The following is a 7,663-nucleotide window of genomic DNA, read 5'->3' as shown; positions in this document are numbered from 1 at the left end:
CAATCTTGAAGGTATACAACATGGGATAATTCTTTTGTTTCAGATAATGTGCAATTGGGAAGTAGTTTTCCTACATTCTTTAGTTTTTTTAAACTAAAGAAGGTGTCTTAGAGTAACTTAGCTTAAAAATTGTTCTTTGGGTCACTTCTTTTTGATAGATGGTTGATTTCCCTTATAGCAAGATTTACTTTTTGGAAGTCAATTTGAACTTCTGTATTAAGTATTTTAGTTTAATTAATAATTTTTTGGATTCTTTTGAGATTTCTAGCACAGTTTGTTAATGTGTAGCTTTGGAAACAGTATATATCATAGTCCTCCACGGTGGCATGAGCACTTTTCTTATATCTTTGAGGGGTATGGTCATAAAATAATCCTTGTGCTAGAAAATATAAGAGGAAGAAGAACTACACACAAAGTGTCAGGTGTGTAGAGGCTGTGCATTGGGTTTTGGCATCTCTTCATCATGTTCATGTTTATAAACTCTTAGGAGAGGTGAAGAAATGAGCAACAACTCAATTTCAGATACTTATGTTTTTCGGCATACAGCTGTCTCTTAGAACAGTTTCTTACTTTTCTTTTTAAAGTACTTATGTTTTGCTGTATCAGAAAGAAGAGGAAAACCTCTTAGAAACATACCTTAAGCATATAATGAAATGATCAAACGGGTTCTGAAGAATCCTTTAGAATCTATTTTCTTTGTACAGGTACCAGATGTTGATGTTGGCAGCAGTTAAGAGGGTCACCGGGCATTTAAAATCACTAGGCTGTGGGGAATAAAATTCCAGCTCTATTGCACTGAAAATTATTTAAAACTTGTGTTTACTCAGTGGTAAATAGTACAAAAAGCATTTTTTTCTATATGAGTATGTTTTAAACAGGTACCTTTGGCATATATGATCAATGAAAATATTTAAAACGCATTTCTGTCCCAGGGGCTCCTAGCACTGCAGGCCACTGGTTCCTTGAAGTCTGTTTTTACATGCGCAGAGCTGATCACTCTATACTTGACCTTACTTGTGAGCTGTTCATTTCATGTAGTAGAGGGCGAAGGCTGTATAGCGGTGCAAAAAGCCCTAAGTGCTACACTTAGGTAGTATTTCCTTCGTGTTCTCTGGCAGTAATTTTGAGAAGAAAATAGGACTTTTTATGCCCACTCCACCTGTTATTTTTGCGACTGAGCTAAGTTTATTTCTCATTGATAAAATATAGTTTCAATGCCAAAATAGAAAGTAAAAAAAAAAAAATAAAATGATTTTGAAGAACTCACTATAGATTCTTATTTATTCTTGCTTTATGGGTGTCACACTTGAGTGAGTTGGGTTGCCTCCTTTCTTGGTTTTCCAAAGGAGTTTAATATAGAGATCTCCAGTTGGCCTCATTTCTTTAGTTCGGAAGTTTGAACCAATACTGTAAGTTCAACGAAATCCATTTCTCATTTCTCGTAGTCTGTGTTACCCATCTTACTGCTGTCCATCAAGGGTATTATTCCAGCTTTCTGAGGGAAGTATTTTACATGCTCTATCAGATAGTCAGAGAGGACATGACTAGGAGGAAAAGGATGATCTCAGAAACTCTCATCTCTGAGATCACAACTAACTTCTTCATTTCTACCACACCTTTGTGGCAGATTGTGTATAATTATACAGAGTGTTGAAATAAGAAAAATAATTATGTGTGCTGAAGTTAATTTTTATACACCAAAGAAGCCCAGATGTTGCATGTTCTGGTTATAGATCCTGGGCCTTGGTTTTATCCAGTGACAAAGAGAGGTGTGTTGTTATTTGTGTGGTCAAATGTGCCAGGACATTTAGATTGAATTGTTATGTGAACACCACTGAATATTCTTCGCAGTCCTAGATGGTGTAGCCTATTCATTAAGGTTATATGATACATTATTTTGCCTCTAAGTCACAAGGCTATACAGCGTATTTCTGTCTTGTGTATTGTAGTCAACTGGAACAGATATTTTTATATCTAAACACATCTGAACACAGAAAAGGTACAGTAAGAATGCAGTAGAAATGCTGAAAATGATACACATGTAGGGGACACTTGTTATGAGTGGAGCTTATAAACCTAAGACGTGGGTGAGTTGGTGAGCAAATGCTGTATGACCATGAGGACCTGGGGCATTATCACAAACTCTGTAGACTGTAAACCCTATGCACTTAGTTCTCTAGTAACTAATCAAGTTACTAAATGTTTGCATTTTATAAAACTTGTTTTTAAATGCTCGATTCTTAGCTTAATATACATTGTACAAGGCTATTTGTTTTCAAGAATTTTTTTATTTAAAGACTTCTTTTGATTAAACACTAATGTGCAAACATATGTAAGCCTAAGTCTAAACAGTGTCAGGATCACATCTTGTCATTCTGGAAAGTCTTCCATGGTTGCGACAAGATGAAGAGACCCTTTGCTTGGAACCTTCTCTCGAGCCCTTCTGAGGACTGCCTGAAGATTCCTTTCAGAAATACATCTATAGTAGTTTCTCTGGTTTCTTTCTTCTTCTTCTTTTTTAATCATAGATTTATTTGTAAGTAGATAATTTACCATCAATATTTTGCTCCAACAATAAAGCCTTCATTTTCTTGTCCTTCAGTGTCTTTTCTTTTTCAACTATGTGTACATTAGATAATTTTATAAAAATCACGTCATGGCAGTCTTTGGAACCACAGTGTACACATGGTCTATTGTCAAATGAAACATTGTCTGAATAGCTAGCTGTCACACACAGCCACTTGATGTTTGGATTGGTAGTGTGTATAGCCATATATCCTATATCCACAGGGTTTCTGATCACCAAAGACAGCAGTTGTTTTAAACTGATATATCATAGCTTACCATTATTGTCATTATTACAATATAGGTCATATATATATATATATATATATATATATATATATATATATATAATATTTACTTGTATTTATATTGCTCATCAGTGTACTTGTGTAAAAGAAACAGACTTACGTGGTAGGCAACACTGAGGGGAAGTTTTAGAATGCCTTTGTCAAATCTGTAGTTTAGTGGAGTATGTAAAACAAACTGTGCCTACTGTGTCACGAATGCCAAAGAGCTAATCAGTTTTGGATATTACTCCCAGTTAGAACTCACCTTAACTGTCCTATATTACAGTTACTTGGAAAAATATGTAGAAGCCTAGTGTTTTGAGTCAGTAGATTTGTTTTGTACCCTGTGAAGTGTTATCTTGGGGTTAGTGCATCTAACCTCTGAGCTTTCCAGTCATTGTCTGTGCAGTGAGGATGCCAATAGTGCTTTTCTTTTGGGTAATATGAGGGTATAGGAATGCCTTTTGTAAATTTATATGCAGTTCACTAACTTACTAAGGTGTTCTTGCCAAATGACCTAAATTAGAAGGAGGGTGATTTGGATCAAGTCCCTGAGTTCACTGTCTAGAGTCAAATTACATTTGTCCATTCTACTTGGAAGGGGGGGGGCAATCAAAGATGTATGGTTTTAATCTTATTTTTGTTAGAGGCTATGACTACTCTAACCCCCATAGCTTCAATTAAAAAACTTGAAAATAGTTCATTTTCTGTTCTAATTACTTGGCAGAAATTTAGAATAGAAAGAAACTCGTAACAACCAACCTTTCCTTTGCACTTACAGATCAACAAAAGAGATTCTTGGGTCCTAGAGACCAAAGAAAGAATCCGCAGGAAGGCCCAGGGTGAATGATGGATTGCAGAGCCTGGCTGGTAATTACTTTCACTGAGCTAAAACATTAACTTGATACATGGGAGCAAGGCCAGATGAAAATCGGGAGCTGGACCTCTTCCTCCCTATGGACTGCCCATACTTGCCTTGTGGAGGTAGTTGTTTCTTTGGTGGGAGAGTCCAGTCTAGCTTCCTTTCCCCAGGCTCAACATGGATTTTCATCTACCACCCTGTAGACAAGGAGTGGTACCTTTGTTTTGGCTGTTGTAATGATATGTGTTTAGTTTAGCCTGCTTTCTGAGATGGCAAGAACTCACAGTTTCTCAAGACATTTTAGTAAGATACCAGATATTAACAGAGATTTACTTGTCTTGGGGCCCAGCAATTTTTTAAAAAAAATTTTCCGTAGTGTGGGTTGTTGAACCCACAGCCTTGCACATGGTCAATAAGCATCTTAGCATTAAACTCCATTCTGGACTTTGAAGGCTTAGCTTTTGGATATTTGTAACCTGTCTATTAAACAGATTTCTTACATTGAAGTGGAGAATATTGTTCTCTTCAGAAGAACTAGGGGATATTTTTTAATGACATATGATAATTATTAATATTTCACTACTTTGCTATCTAGGAAAGATTTTGAGTCCATAGTGAAGCTCAGTGATGTGCTGATGGAGCCATGGAGTTTTCATACATGCATGGTTTCAGATGGCCATAGAAGGTAAAGCACGTGAGGACGCATCCAGTGCACTGTGCTCTTCCTGCCTGCCCTCACAGCATACAGGAGATTTGAACTTGAGTTTTCTGAGTTCAAGTTGATTATTACCTCATGGGAATAATAGTTATTGTCTTGAGAGCTTATAGTAGATTAAATCTTAAAATCTGTACTAAAGATAGAAATGGCACTAGATCCTGAACACTCCTACTTTTATTATTCTCATCATGCTCCATTTCTCCAGCCACCATGTTTTGTGCTGGTCAGGCGGTTCTCTGCCGTGTGCCATATTGTTGAAAGTCTAACTTTGTGATAACAGAGTCCGTGGTTTCTTGCCATCCCCCAGACAGACTGACCCGAACATCTATTGCTGTGCTAGCCAAAAAGGGGTGCTTCCTGCTCTAGCCTGCCAGGGTGGCCATACTTCAGACGGTATGAAAAGAATGCTTATCTCAGGGTTGATGTTTCTGACATTCACGGAGAGCGGGAAGGGCAGACAGTGGATATTGAGTTTACAGATGCTGTAAATTCTAACATTAGATTTTGTATTTTGTGTATTTATCAGTTAGTTATATTTCTGACATATAAACATTTTTCACATGTGATTCTGCAAATATATTCTCTTGCAACAGACATTCTGTGGAAGCATGATTTCATTGTGGAGACATCTAACATACTTTGCTTTCTTAGACATCTAAATTGGAGGTATACTATTTCAAGTATCTATAGATACTCAGTCTAGCCAGATTAAAAGTTTTAAGTTGGAAGGCTTCAATTATTAAATGTGTTAGGATGAGGTTCCTTTTTTTTTTTATTATTAGATATTTATTTTATTTACATTTCAAATGTTGTCCCCTTTCCTGGTTTCTCCTCCGAAAATCCTCTCTCCGCCTTCCCCCTGCTCACCATCCCACCCACACCCATTTCCTGGCCCTGACATTCCCCTACACTGGGGCATCAAGGCTTCACAGGACCAAGAAACTCTCCTCCCATTGATGCCCAACTAGGCCATCCTCGGCTACATATGCGGCTGGAGCCATGAGTCCCAACCATATGTACTCCTTGGTTGGTGATTTAGTTCCTGGGAGCTCTGGGTGTACTGGTTAGTTCATATTGTTGTTCCTTGGGATGAAGTTTCTTTAAAGAGCTGAATTGTGTGGAATTTTAAATGACACGAGAATATTATTGATAAAAAGGAGCATCTATTAGATGTTAATTGAATCAGCGGTGACACTGTTAGTTGGTTTCCTCTCTGTGATGTCCTGTTGACTCATTGCCAGCACTGCTTAGTAGAAGGAACACAGGCTGTGGAATAATACTGGGTTGCTGGTTTTCCTATTTTCTTTACTTAAGTGCTTTAGAATTGGGTGTATTGTTTTTCCAAATCTTCATTGTCACAAACTTGGAGCACAGGGCTGGAGATGATTCAAGTGGTTAAAGACACTGTTCCTTGATTTTCAGCACCCATGGTGGTTCATAATGTCTGTAACAGGCATTCATGAAGTGCACATATATCTATGCAGGCAAAGCACCCATACACATAAAATAAATGTGATTTTTTTTAAGTGAGGGTGCTACTTTCTTTGCAAGATTCCTAATCTTGAAGTGACCTGCTCTATCTTCTTTTTGACCACAACATTTCCCTCAACCCCTTTTCCTATATTTCAGAAGGATGAAGTCATGGCTTAAGGGAAATTGGGAAGTTTTTGTTTTTATACTAGCATTTTCTGTAGTTAGCCTTTAAATCATGTCTTTACTGTGGAACTCTCGGCTCCTATAAATCTCAGGCCCTTGGGAATGAAACCCATGACAGTCATGAAGTGTCTTACTTCAAAAGATGAGAAAACCAAGGAACTCCAACGTTCTCTGCAGCAGAGTTGTGTTTATGCCTCTCCTTAGTGTCACCTGGGGACGTGGAGAACAGCATCTACCTCTTACTGGCAGTGGCATGCATGGCTTGGAGGAAGCTTTGGGATTGAGCAGAGGGTTATAGTTGTGTGGCCACCTGGCCTTCCTTGACCATTCTTTTTTTTTATTTTTATTTTTTTGGTTTTTTGAGACAGGGTTTCTCTGTGTAGCCTTGGCTGTCCTGGAACTCACTCTGTAGACCAGGCTAGCCTTGAACTCAGAAATCTGCCTGCCTCTGCCTCCCGAGTGCTGGGATTAAAGGCATGCGCCACCATGCCCGGCGGTCGTGGCTTTTTAAATTATTTAAAAATTGTGCTCAGGAAAGGGCTCTGTATTATCTTTCTGTTTCTGTGATAAAATACCATGAAACAACTTACTTTTTTCCTTTATTGAAAATAGATGGTTGTTTTTTGTTGTTTTGTTTTGTTTTAGTTTTTTTCAAGACAGGGTTTTTCTGTGTAGCCCTGGCTGTCCTTGAACTCACTCTGTAGACCAGGCTGGCCTCAAACTCAGAAATCCGCCTGCCTCTGCCTCCCGAGTACTGGGATTAAAGGTGTGCGTCACTACACCCGGTGGCTTCCTTGATCATTCTTTCCCCTTCCAGGATTCCTTTAACTGTCATCAGATGGTTCATACTCCCAAATGTTCCTAATAATGCAGTGATGTCAGAAGTATGGTTTTTCTTTAAAGACTGGGATTAGCAGTTATGGCTTTTCTTCAAGCATCTTTGAAGTGAAGAAACTCTGTCAAACATGGAGACCTCTTTTCCGTCTTCCCTAGAGTTTTTCCACTTCTTTTGCTAACTTATCCCACCTACATTGCTTTGGAATCTCCACCCTACAAAAGTTAGACATTACTCTGTCAACATTGATAATCTCAGTTATACTCAGTCTCCACTTTAGTACTACTCTTTCTGGGGATCATTATAGAGCATTGCATCTTTCTTGGGTCAGTTAAAGGCCTCAAGGATGTTGAAAATTGCTGTAGATGGTGGATGAACCCTGTGAAGAGTGATTCAAGTCTTGGGGTTTTCCTGAGATAGATCCTGAATTACACCTGGTATTATTTGAATGCCTGAGGTAAAGGCATTTAGTTATCAGAACAGATGCTCCAATGGAAAGAATAAGCTACAGGGCACACACAGTTCAGCTTAAAAATAAGAAAGACTTCATAAGTTTGCATTCATTCTTGTTTCCATGCTTAGGGTGAGTGTTGTCCATATGGCACAGACACAGGAGGGTGGCTGATATGCTCAGAAGTTTTTTACTCTCTGGTTTTTAGTGTAATAGTTTTTCATCATTGTCTTAGTTACTTTTACATTGCTGTGCTAAAATGTCATGACCTAGGCAACTTATAACATAC

At 38.2% G+C, this 7,663-nt stretch overlaps 1 protein-coding gene across 5 annotated transcripts in view; it reads left to right on the top strand.

Moving 5' to 3' along the window:
* Positions 1-7,663, top strand: part of Bnc2 (basonuclin 2) — a 401,863-nt gene that overhangs the window by 61,708 nt on the left and 332,492 nt on the right. The gene's annotated exons all lie outside the window — the stretch shown is intronic.

Source organism: Mus pahari, chromosome 6, assembly GCF_900095145.1.
Source record: "Mus pahari chromosome 6, PAHARI_EIJ_v1.1, whole genome shotgun sequence".
NCBI classification, from domain to species: Eukaryota; Metazoa; Chordata; class Mammalia; order Rodentia; family Muridae; genus Mus; species Mus pahari.
The sequence above is the reverse complement of the archived record's forward strand: the minus strand, read 5'-3'. Positions and strand labels throughout refer to the sequence as shown.